At 37.7% G+C, this 12938-nt stretch overlaps 1 long non-coding RNA gene across 1 annotated transcript in view; it reads left to right on the forward strand.

The window, feature by feature from the left end:
- The window catches only part of LOC140609934 (uncharacterized), a 223599-nt gene extending 212954 nt beyond the window's left edge, over nucleotides 1–10645 (forward strand). Inside the window, exon 3 of the long non-coding RNA XR_012011690.1 lies at nucleotides 10278–10645. This is a non-coding gene — a long non-coding RNA (uncharacterized lncRNA). The remainder of the gene's footprint in view (nucleotides 1–10277) is intronic.
- The last annotated feature ends 2293 nt before the right edge of the window (nucleotides 10646–12938 follow it).

The raw sequence follows: 12938 nt of genomic DNA on the forward strand, positions 1-12938 counted from the left end.
TTCTATATCCACCATCTCCCTGGATGGTTATAAAGAATCCTTGCATTTTCTGTGTGGAAAGAGTCCTTTTGATCACAAGCCCTCTAATCTGTTTTATAGCTGGGGATATTGAGAGGTATGGTCATTAAATGGACTTCTCAAGGTTACCAACATGCCATGCAGAGCAAAGACCAGCTTCCAGTTTACCTGCCTTGCAGTTCCACTGAGGCAGAAAATATTCTGTGGGAATGAAATCTGCATTTTTTTCCTTCACCTGTAAAGTGGAATTAATCTCCACCTGTTCCCCACCATTTTTAAAAAACTTTGGTTAGTCAAAGTTTCTGAGTCCCCATAAAAGTGTTTCATATCTTTGACGTAAATATTCCTTTAAGAAAAAAAATTTAAGCGCACACATATGGACCCAATCGATGCCAGACCTCCCAGGTCAGAATGTATCACACTGAAGTTTTAAAATATTGCTCTTCATCAGTGGTTCTCAGGTAGAATAAATGGGTGTTTTGTGCTTTGTTGCTTCTTATACTGAAAGGCACAGACATAACAGAATGATTAAAAACAAGAAAGTAAAATCAATGTAATAAAGATGTCTTAGCAGAGGAAAGACTGTACAGGACACTGAGGTTAATGAAACTTGCAAAGACAGAGGACATGGCAAATTCTGAGCTTCCTGGTAGCCACTGCAAAAAGGGAAATGCAGTGTGCTACGGTGCTCTCATAACCTGACAGCAGTACAAAGGAGTACTGGCTTTTTCTTAAGCATGAAGTTCTATGAGAATGTAATGAGGTAACATTAAATTCACTTACAACTTTTAAAAGATGGAGAAAGATTGTTTGCATGGTTATTCTAGCACTTGTCAAGTGTGTAGGCTAAAGCAGTAGGACTCTGGCCCCTACATAACTCTTGGTCTCATCTCATTGTACATCATAGGGAAACAAAAGCAGTAGAGGCAGAAAAGGACAATTTTGGAGGAGTAACACAGCATACCTGGATTTGCCTGCATCCGGTAGATAAAGATTTCCATGTAAAGCAGTTGCCCAGCACAAGGAGTTTGGCAGCTGCCACACCAGCCTCAAAGCTAATGATTCCTATAGGGACTCAGTTAGGGCATCTTTGCATTGGATGCACTGCAATTCACCAATGTCACAACGCTGAGAACACAATCTTAAAGAGACCCAACCAATCATATGCTTTGGAGAATTCTAGGAGAATTTGAGTTTTAGGTCACTGCAGGAGTTTACTGCAGCACCCCTTAAATTACCAATTTCAAATGTGTCAGCATAAAAATTGAGCTGCTGCTCCCTTTGGCTAAAAATTGTATGAGTTGAGTGGTGTTCTGTCAAAATATTTCTTAGAACATTTCTTGAGGCTATAAAACAAAACAAAACAAAATCACTTATCTCCAGGTCAGTAACTCTCCAGAGAGCCATAAAAATATTTTTTTTTTGTTTATGTAAAGGGTAAAAAATTGTTAAAAAAAAAAACACACAAAACCTGGCCTACAGATTTTATCTGACTCCTTTTGAGTGGTGTAATGGAACTCTAAAATATAGAAAGATTGCTCTCCTAAGGAAAAGGCTATCAAAAGCAATGCAAATAATCTAATTTAGAAATATTTTGTTGAATGAGAGGATTAAGACTTATTTCACTCTTTAATAGTGAGTAGCTATATGTTTTCCAATCTTGTTTGTAAACCCTGAATCTATCACACCACAGATGTTATTGGACATATCAGGCATAACATCTCCCAGGAGGAGACAGCCTCAGAGGCAGCAGGCAGTTCTTTTTGAGCTGCCAAGTGCTCTGGAAAAAAGAAATGTTGCCTCTTTACCAAGGAGATTTCACTATGGCCATGACTCATATTGCTAATTGCTCAAGTGCCCAATTAGTAGGTCATACTTGAAATCACCCAATTCAAAGGGGAATTCCTAAGAGATTATTTCTCTTTTGCAAATTTGACGCTCAAATTAAAGAAGAGAAATTACAAGTCTCCGTGCCTCTCCTTTCTTTACTGATCTTTAGAAGGACTTTACTCCTCTGTTTTTCCATCTCAGCTGGAGAAGAGTAATGTCAGTCTTAACTTGAAGAACTAAAGATTTCTTCACTGGAAATTGATATATGAAATCTAGGACTAAATTCTGCTACTTCACTCAGAGTTGGACTGAACAAAGGATTGGATGGTTAAATTCTGACAGCTCTCAGAACCTTTGGGAGTCAAGTAGAAAGAAAGTGGTGTCCATATACCAAGGAAGAATGGAGCTTAAGACCTAGACTCCCCCTCCCACCCTTACCTCATAAATCACCTGCTACCCCACATGTTGTCCCAGACATGAGCTTTGTGCTCTTAGACAGCTCCCATCACTTCTCTATTAGAGATCCTTCTGTCATTCTCTGACTCTTATAAAACAGTGTAAAGTTATGTAAGGGGTGTAAAATGTATTCCCAAGTCACACAGGAAAGTGCAGATTCTCAAGGAGATAACATTATCTTCTTTATCAAGAGAGTCCTGACACCATTCTCATGTGTTGATTTCTGGACACTAAAAAAATGTATCCCACCAACCCACTGTTACTTGAAAACATTAAACTTATGGTAGGATAGAAGGAAAATGAAATGCATAGAGGTCAGAAGAATGGAAAGAGAAGTTAAGGCACACAGAAAATAAGAAAAAAATAGCATAAATGCTATGACCTCTTTGTACCTTCAAACTCAAGTTTCCTACACTATTTGTTGGACACCAGTTTCTTTATTACAGGACTTTCTGGAGTTGTTAACATATATAACATATCTCTTAAAGATAGGTAGTAGGCCTAGCATGCCACCAAACATTTTTACAGTTTCTGCAGGTCATTTCCTTGCTACTTTTCCTATCAGAAATCTGAGATCTGTAGCTCTTCAGATAGTTAATAAAGTATCTCAGAGGACTAACCTTGAGACATTACATCCTTGATGTTCTCTGCTCTGAAGGACTGTGGATAAGTGAAACCTGTAACTAAGGGAGAAAAAAAGAGCAGCCAGTCACAGCTCCATTGACTAAATCAATGTTCATATCCATCACCCAAATGAAACTTCAATCTGATTTGAGAACTTTGTGATTTCTTCCTTTTTTTTTTTTTTGAGATTTATTTGAGAGAGAGAGAGAGAACACAGCATGGGGAGAGGCAGAGTGGGAGGCAGAGAGAGAATCCTCAAGCAGTCTCCCTGCTGAGTGCAAAGCCCCATGCAGGGCTCTATTCCAGGACCCTGAGATCATGACCTGAGCCAAAATCAAAATTGAGTCACCCAGGCACCCCCAGATTTATGATTTCATATTTAAAACAAATAATCTGTATTATAATCAGTCAATGATATTTGGTTCTGAGCCAATCATCATTGGTTCCTTATCATAAAAGGCTATTTCAAATGATTTCCAAATCAGTAGGCATTTGAAATCTTTCCTCCATCCACTCTGCATTGATAGAGCACAATGCTTAAACTCAATAATTATGAAAAGTAAATGTCATAAGTTTATTATATGCACACAGATGTGATTTCAAGGATATCTGCTCCATGGGCCTCCCATGCTTTTATTCTTGACATAAGTAACTTCCCCAAAGCTCTGTTCTCAAGAGCAATTATGGGACTCTAAGGCTCTTGTGCCAGTGAAGATGACAGGAGGTCAAAGTGGTCAGACCACGTGGAAAAGGGGAGTTTAAGAGTTCATCATACTTTCTAAGTGAGATTGAGTGATGGTCATCAATACAGTGTTATTGAGAAAAACTGTATCAGGCAGACCAAATGGAACAATCCTTTAAACAAGAAGAAATTGTTTGCAGGTACAAAGAAGCATGAAATAGAATTCTGCTAATGAGTATCCATTACAAGCTAAATACATAATCAAATTATTTAGGTCCTACTGATGACAGTGAGAAATCAATTATTCACCATAAATCTGGGGATGCATATTGACCAACTTGGTATGTGTCTAACTTGGTCTATAATAAATGGATGTTTCAGTTTCAAGAGTGTGTTATCATTAGCACATAGATAATAAAAAATCAAAAACAACTGAAAAGTTTTGAAGTAATAAAAAAATCAATGTTGAAAAGCTTTCCTTCAATATTCTTTAAGTAAAAGAAACATATGAAGGTGAAAATTAGATTTCTTCTTTTTAAGAAATCGTACTGGAACAACTGGGCATCCTGTTCAAAACAATAAATCTGAACCAATACTTTTTAAAATTTCAATACAAAATGGATCATTGATCCAAATGTAAAACCTAAAGCTACAAAATTTCTAGAAGAAAACTTAGAAGAAAATGTTTGTGACCTTGGGTAAGATAAAGATTTCTTAGGAAAAAAAAAAAAAAGCATGCTTCATTAAAGAAAAAGGGTGATTTATTACATGTCATTAAAATAAAATCTCTTTTAAAAACACTGCTAAAGAAAATGAAAAGAAAAGCCATACACTGGGAAAAGATATTTGCCAAATGCCTATCTGATAAAAGGCTACAATCAATAATATATAAAGAATTCTCAAATTCTATAATAGGAAAACAATGACCCAAGTTTTTAAGTGGGCAGAAGATTTGAACAAACACTTCACCACAGAAGACATATGATGGCAAAAAAAAAAATGCATGAAAAGATGTTCAACATTATTTGTCATTAGGAAAATACAATTTAAAAATCACAATTAAAAAAATAAAAATAAAAAATAAAAATAAAAATCACAATTAGCTTCTATATAGCCACTAAAATAACTTGGTTTTTTAAAAGTAATTTACAATATTATATGCTTGAAAGGTTGCAGACTGGTAGGCAGAAACATGCTGAGACCTCTCTCCCACCCCACCAAAAGATGGCCATTCTAATGTCCGCTACCTGTGAATATTTTATGTCCCAAAGCAAGGGGGAGCTAAAGATGCAAATGGAAATCGATTTACTAATCAACTGACTTTAACATTATTTTGAACTATCCAAGTATTCATTTTAGCCACAAGGATCCTTGAAATGTGGAAAGGGGAGGCAGAAGAGAGCATCAGAGTGATTCTATAGAAGAAAACTGTGTGACCAGCCACTGCTGGCTTTGAGATAGGAGAGGGTCAAAGGCTAAGGAATGTGGGCAGCCAATCAAAGTTGGTTAAGTCGAGGAAACAGATTCTCCCCTACAGCCTCCATAAAGGAACACAGCCTGTCAACACCTTGGTTTTAGCTCAGTGAGATCCATTTTAATATCTGACCTCCGGAGCTATCAGATAATAAATCTGTGTCATTTAAAGCCACCAAGTTTGTGGTACTTTGTTGTAACAGCCATAGAAAACTAATAAAGGAACTCTCTGGAACTCTCCTAAATTTCTGATAACTATAAGATAGTCCAGCTACTTTGGAAAACTAAATTTGCTAGTATCTAATAAAATTTAAAATGCATCTAACATAAATCTCATTCCAAGATGCTTAAACCTATATCTACTCTGGAGTTTATTGTGATTTTTTTCATCATTTATCACCAGTTAATAGATAAACAAGTTGTGGTGTAGCTATACAATGGGACACTACTCAAAAATAAGAAGGAGTGAAGCACTAGAACATGCAAAACCATGGAAGACTCTTGAATGTAATGAAGTAAAAGAAACCAGACTCAAAAGGCTGTATACTGTGTCATTTGTATGACTGTCTAGAAAAGGCAAAACTACAGAGACCAAAAACAGATCAGTGGTTTCCAGGAGCTAGATGAGGTGAGAAAACTGATTATAAGGAGGCACCAGGATACTTTTGGGGGTGATAGAACTGTATCTTGATTGCAGTGGTAGCTATGTGATTGTATGTGTTTGTCAAAATTCATAGAATTGTACACCAAAAAGGGGTAAACTTTAATATATATAAATTTATCTCAATAAGCTTGAATATATGTATATAATCTCCATGTATGACAAGCTACATTTGAAGATGTGCAATCTGAGAAATCCCCTCTACTGATGGCTCCTTCCTGCTATCTCACAAGGGTACTTTTTTAGAAGAAGCAATTTTAGAACTGGAAGGCATTTTAACTTTATTTATTTATTTTTAATTTATTTATTCATAGAGACACAGCTAGAGAGAGAGGCAGAGACACAGGCAGAGGAAGAAGCAGGCACCATGCAGGGAGCCCGATGTGGGACTCGATCCCGGGTCTCCAGGATCACGCCCTTGGCTGCAGGTGGCGCTAAACCACTGCACCACCGGGGCTGTGGAAGGCATTTTAAAGATCATTTAGTCCATTGAATTTTAAAATAATTCTTAGGCTTCAGAATTCTTTCCCCACATGTAATAATAATAAGTAGACTTTGTGTGCCAGCTACGATGGCAAGCACTTTGTATTACGTCTAACACCTAAGACATCCCTATAAGGTGAATATTGTTAAAATAATACATATATTCTTAAAATAATACATAAAATAATACATGTTAAAACAATACATAAATAATACATAATACAAATAATAAATATACTGTTAAAATACATAAAATAATGTTAAAATAATGTATAATAACACATATTAATAAATATAAGTAATAATAAAAATGTACTACTAATAATAATATTTACTATACAGATGTGGAAATGAGGCTTATATAACTTCACACAGCTGGCCAGTGGTGGAATGGACATTCAAATTTTGCCAATCTGATTCCAAGCCCTTCCTTTAACCATTGCATTGTATAGTTTCTTTTTATTGAAGTCCCTACATTAAATCTCTTAAAAAAACTAATACATGTAGAGTTCCTCTGGTTGCTGAATTCGTGTGCTTGTGTGTATATAGTGGGAATGAGATTCTGGATCCTTTTGGGAGCTTCACAGTAATATGGTTCAGTGATATGATTATATAAGGAGGAATTTGAAGCCCAGGGAGGTCAAGTAACTTGCTTTCAGTCACACAGCTGGCTATGTCTGAGACAAGTCTCCTGACTACTAGTCAAGTGGTGAAGCCCATCTTTAATACAAATATCTTTCCTCTTAACTTATTCAAGGCAAAGTTTGCTAGAAAATTTAACTCATTAAGTGTGATTCCCCCTCTTTGTACCATATTTTTCCATTTTAAAAATAAATATTATTATATTCAAAGGAGAAATAATGATCCCAAAGAGATGAGTTGTAGAAGGGTAAATAAAGACCCAGTTCTTCCCAAAATCTGGGATTGTGCCATCCCACATTCTTTGACTCTCTTTCTGAATAGTGTTTGGTACATGTTTTATAAGCCCAATAACCTAAATTGATAGTATAGGAAAGAAAGAAATTTAATTTGTATTCCATACATAATACTTGCATTCCTGGGATGCCTGGGTGGCTCAGTGATTGAGCATCTGCCTTTGTCTCAGAGCATGATCCCAGAGTCCCGGGATCGAGTCCCATATCGGGCTCCCTGCATGGGGCCTGCTTCTCCCTCTGCCTATGTCTCTGCCTCTCTCTCTCTCTCTCCATCTCTCATGAATGAATAAATAAGTAAAATTTTTAAAAAATACTTGTATTCCTCATTCTGATCTCAAATGCACATTCTCTTTTTGTTTCCTTGAAGTCTGTGCTGTCTTGGAGCCCCCTGAGTATGCCATTTCCACTGAGAACTGCACAACAGCTAGAAACAGAGACCTAGCTGATCTTTCTCCAAGTAAATCCCAGAAAAATAGTACAACAATTGATAAAGCAGTACAGATCAAATAAAGCTCAATGTACTAAGGTGCTAAAAACTGAAGTATGTGAATTTCACTATACATATTCTGACTTTAGATGAGACCAAATGGATTCCTACATTACCTCATTACAGAGAATAAGAATAAGGATTGGTGGCTTTATGTAGCTTTCAATAGAAGATAGGCAAAATATGGTCTTAGCTCAATAATGATTCTGATACCGTTCGTCCCATTCACCTCCAATAGATACTTTGCAATCTAATTCAGAATATCTAGTTGGCTTGCCTTTTATTAAGCAGTGACTGTATAATGGCCATGTACTTGATTCGTTCATTTACTAAATAATTTATTGAATCCCTACCATTTGCCAAGACTGTGCTCAGCTGTTTTAGATCCTAACATTCCTGGGTGGCATCATTGTGTTCTTTTATCTTTTTATTTTGATTCATTAGTCTGATTTTAAAGATGCTAAGGAGATTAATTACACAAGCTCACATGTCTATTAAGTAGTAGAATCAGAGCTGTCTGTTTCTACATTTTAGGCTTCTTTCCATAGATTACATTATCTTCAGAGGAGGAAGTAATGGCAGCATAGCACAAACTAATGTAACCAAGAATATCACCTTGGTCACCCAAACCTGAACCTGTATAATCCTCAGAGACTAGTCTGTGTATTTTGGCTAGGCTAAGACATTACAGATACAATGTCATCCACAGAACACTAGAATCAGAAATTGAGAAGCCATCCTGTCTAACTTTCTAATTTTACATTTTCATTCATTTTTTCAACACATGTTGAGTGAGAACCTCTTGTATGTTGCACAATGCTGAGGGTATCCAAGTTCCCATGCTCTTAAGGAGATGACAGTAGTGGCAGTGAATGACAAGAATATAGGTCATTGGAGTCCTGGCAATGTGAGGACTAGGTTGTAGGGGGCTTAACGGAAAACAATGAATAAGCACCCCATCTAGATTGGGGGCATCTAGGAACAGGTGATAACTTTGTATCCTGAGTAAGATACAAAAGAAATGGAGGACAGCAACTCAAAAAGATCGTAATTTTGACTTCAAGGAAAAGAGGCTTGAATTAAATAACTAGAAACTATACTGTTCAAGTTTAAGCTCTCCCTCTTTCCAGTTCCATGGAGGAGGAATGAGGATGGTGGCATTACATCTGTACAGCCAGGGTTCAGGCCGTACTGTTAGAATCAGTTTACCTAGTCCCAAGGACAGAGTGAGAAGGGTAAACATATATAAGCAACATTTGGTGGGTGCTGCTGTGGAATGTTTAGTGCAGTCTCTCATTGCCACAGAAATTCAAGACAATAAACAGACAAATGTCATTGACTGTGGTGACTATTATTTTGGGCTATCCAAAATATTTATCCTTCATCAAACTTCTTGTGACAACAGAACCTACTTTCTTGACATGAGGATGTAGCTTGTAAGACTCACATCCCTGTCATTCTCCCAGTTTTCTGAGTGTTCCTCCTAGCTGGTGAGCTAGTTTATCCCCTTTTTGTTGTTTGATTTGTTTTAGCCCAATTTGAGATGGGGAATTGGTCATTGCAAAAGCATACTTCCAAACAGAAAAACAAAATCACAAAGGAGCAAATCCAAATGTCAAAACATGCATACACAGTTCTTTACCATCTTAGAGGTGCCTGGAGGGCTCAGTTGGTTGGGCTTCTGACTCTTGATTTTGGTTCAGATCATGATCTCAGGGTGATGGGATCAAGCCCCACATGGGCTCTACGCTCAGTGCAGAGTCTGCTTGAGAATCTCTTTCTCCCTCTCCCTCTGCCCCTCCCTGCCTCCCATTCCCTAAAGAAAAAAAAAATGTGATTATCTCACAGGAACTCAGGAGATTGAAGGAAGTTTTACTTCTAACATTTTCTATTACTCAAAATATAAAAGTATGTTGCCATATTCTTTTGAAAGAAAGAATATAAAAGAAGGATTAGACCAGTAGCCTTGGGAACCATCATGTCATAGAAGAAGATGGGACTAGTCAGGCTTGAGTTAAGCCTTCCTTGAATGAAGGATAGCGACAGATTGATGAACAACAGATGGAAGGAGCATGTGAAATTTTTATATATCCCAAAAACTAGAAGCTAACCTAATGCTAATGTCATTTTTGATTTATGAAATTGAGTAACATGATTCCATCCTTGGGATTTCCAGAATGCTATCAGTATTTACTGGGCCAGCAGAGAAGTTTTCATTTTCCCCACTTTTTAGGTGGAACTATTTGAAATTGTGACTACCAAACCATATTGACTTATTTTTTTAAAGTAAATTTATATGATTTGTCATAACACACTCCCTCTGGTACAGAAATACATACTTTATATGATCTATATGAAATGGTGTCTTCAGCAATCCATAACTACTGATCAAGGAGTATCTCCATCTGAGTGGATATTTGTCCTCCCAAGTCTGGATGATGTAAAAAGCTGTGACTGCACAATTTGAACTACGTACGTTTGATAGCATGATTTCAAAACTGTTGGTAGAAATTCAGTTGAAAACCCTGCCCATCACCCCCTGTCCCATGTGCATTTCTATCCCAGCCCTCTTCCTTCACATTTGCCAGAAGAAGCTTTTAGCGTTATCGTGTTGTTTTTACTTCACAGAACTACAAAGCATGGAGGCAAAGCATGAAAATCAGACCGTGGAAGTTCTCTGAACCTAAAGTGTGCTCTGTCAAAGAAATGAGAGCAAAGCTACATGAAGTAATAACTTGTACTTTTTTAGGTGGCCCAAGTTATGAATTGCAAAGCAGCAGAGGTAATTAAGAATTATGTATAAAAAGGTAGAATCAACATAACTCATATAAAAAGGTTAATAAGGTTTATCACCTAGACCAATCTTAAGGCAGGTTTGAAATTGTGTGTGTTTGGAAGGCACCAAAGCAGGTGATTAGATACAATATTTAGCTTGATGTGCAGGGAAAGCAACTGGGATAAAGCAAATCAGTTTCCTGGACTCTAATGCAGGGAACGTGGAGGGTTTTATTAAATATAATGTTAAATTTAGATTTATGGCTCCTGTTGATCCACTAGAATAAACTGACATTGTCCTATCATTATTTTTTAATTTCTTGCATTAGACGGTTTATTAAACAAACAAAAAATAGACTGGAAGAAGAAATCAGCACCAGCTTCAGAATAATTTTTGCCTTTCTCATAATTATTTCAATCTATACCCATTTATTCCCTGCATTGGTGTCACAGACAGAGTGCACTGCCAGGGCAAACATTATGTTACAGTGTAGATGAGACACAGAGGGAAAGACATTTTCTAATATTGACCTTTTTATATAAATGAACCAAGTTATTAACATTTTAAAAAACCTTTCCATGACCGATGATGCTAGAAGCAATAGAATTTGTTCAGAGAAAGTGCCTCTGGGTTGTCTGTTTCTCAGGAGGTGGTTTCCAGGAATAGTAAGATGCATCGAGGCATGATGGACAAGCAGAGAGGATAGATGTGGGGGTTCTCTGAGAGAGGATGTCATTCCCAATTACCCATCCCCAATTACTCAGCTACTTCTGAGTCCTGAGTCCTGAGTGTGACCGGTAGACTGTCCATTTTTCTGCTACTTTGCTGGGGAAACCCAGCACAGAGCACAGCTGAAGCCAGTGTAAGGCAGAACCATGGAGAGAGATGAAGAAGAGGGTATTACCAAAGGAAACACAAAAATAAAAAACTACAACAGCTAGAAAGAACCTAAAATGTGAGTAGGTCATGAATGTGGAGCTGTCTGAAGAAACTGGGGGAAAAGAAGTGATAAAGCCCAATCTGGAATAAGCCAGATGCTGAGGATCCATGAATGATGAGTGTCTTTCCCAGAGTTATCTACCAGGACCCCCTCCATAGCTCAGAGTCGTCAGGAGTCCCAGACGTTTCCTTCCCACTTCATATGGAGGCATGTCCACCTGTCCCCTCTGGCTGATTCCTAAACCCTCAATTCCCAGATGTGAATATAAAATGAGGAAGGACCCCAGTGGTGCTGCTCTGATGGCCTTTTTCAGATTTCCTGTACGGCCTGGTTGTGCGCACTTGCCTGCCCCACTCCGCCATGACTGAACAGTGAAGGCTTCATGCTCAGCTCCCTGGCCTGGAGTATCACAGATTCCTTCTGGTTAGCCAATTTCTAGGCTTTGCCATCTCAAGGCTACCTTGTTCTTCTGCCACTTAGACACTATTGAGGAAATAACTCCACCCTCCCCTCCTTTGGGGGATTAGAAGAGAGACTCTTTTTCCCCTGGACAGGTGGAATATGAGGAGTCAAGACAGATGGGTAGAGACTGGGGTTCTAACTTGACCATTTGTTAATTTTGTTAGCACTAAGTAGAAAAGAAGTTTCTAATCTTTTGCTTTGGCCCCAGCTCCAGGGACCTTCATATGCCCCAGTGAGTCCCAAGCCCTAAATCCCATGTCCACAGTGGCAGTGTCTGCTTCCTATAGTGTATGTGTAATACATAGTGATAGGTTGACTGCTAAAGATACCCAGGATAGTTTTTGACAGTATAAATAGGTCCATGATGACTTTGGGTAACAGAATTGTCACAGTATCACATTACATCAAACTCATAAATGTATGGATTGTATTACCATGAAGCTAAGATAGAAGTGGTGGGTTTACTTAAAGAACAGTGGTACAGGAGGTACAGAGATCTAGAAAAATGATGATGGATCACTTATACAAGTGATTGTGGGGTTAAGAAATCTCAAAGTAGAGGATTAATAAGCAGAGAGAAAACATGTAGCAGCTGGTCTGAATGGTTTTATCAGGAACCTTGTGCCCATCCAGGTCCTCCTTTTCATATGAATTATGTTGATCCTATCTTTTTATACATTATTCTTAATTATCATTTCTGCTTTGCAATTCATAACTTGAGCCACCTGGGAAAGAACAAGTTATTATTTCATGTAGCTTTGCTCTCACATCACAGAAACATCTAGGGTAATTTTTTTTTCCCTAGGGTAATTTTTGACACAGAATTTGGGCTCCATGGTCCAACCTAGTTGATACATAAAAATTAACTATCACATAGGGACTCAGACATATCTTTAAGAGCCCTGATCAGCTTACCATAGTATATGAATCTTAGACACTGTTCTCAGCTTTTATATGTATTGACTTAATATTCACAACTTTGGGGGTAGAATTCACTTTGCAAATGAAGAAGCTGAAACAGAGAAGATATGGGACTTGATTAAAATCACATAACTGGGGATGCCTGGGTGGCTCAGCTGGTTACGTGCCTGCCTTTGGCCCAGGTCATGAT

This window comes from Canis lupus, chromosome 19 (genome assembly GCF_048164855.1).
Source record: "Canis lupus baileyi chromosome 19, mCanLup2.hap1, whole genome shotgun sequence".
Classification (NCBI taxonomy): domain Eukaryota; kingdom Metazoa; phylum Chordata; class Mammalia; order Carnivora; family Canidae; genus Canis; species Canis lupus.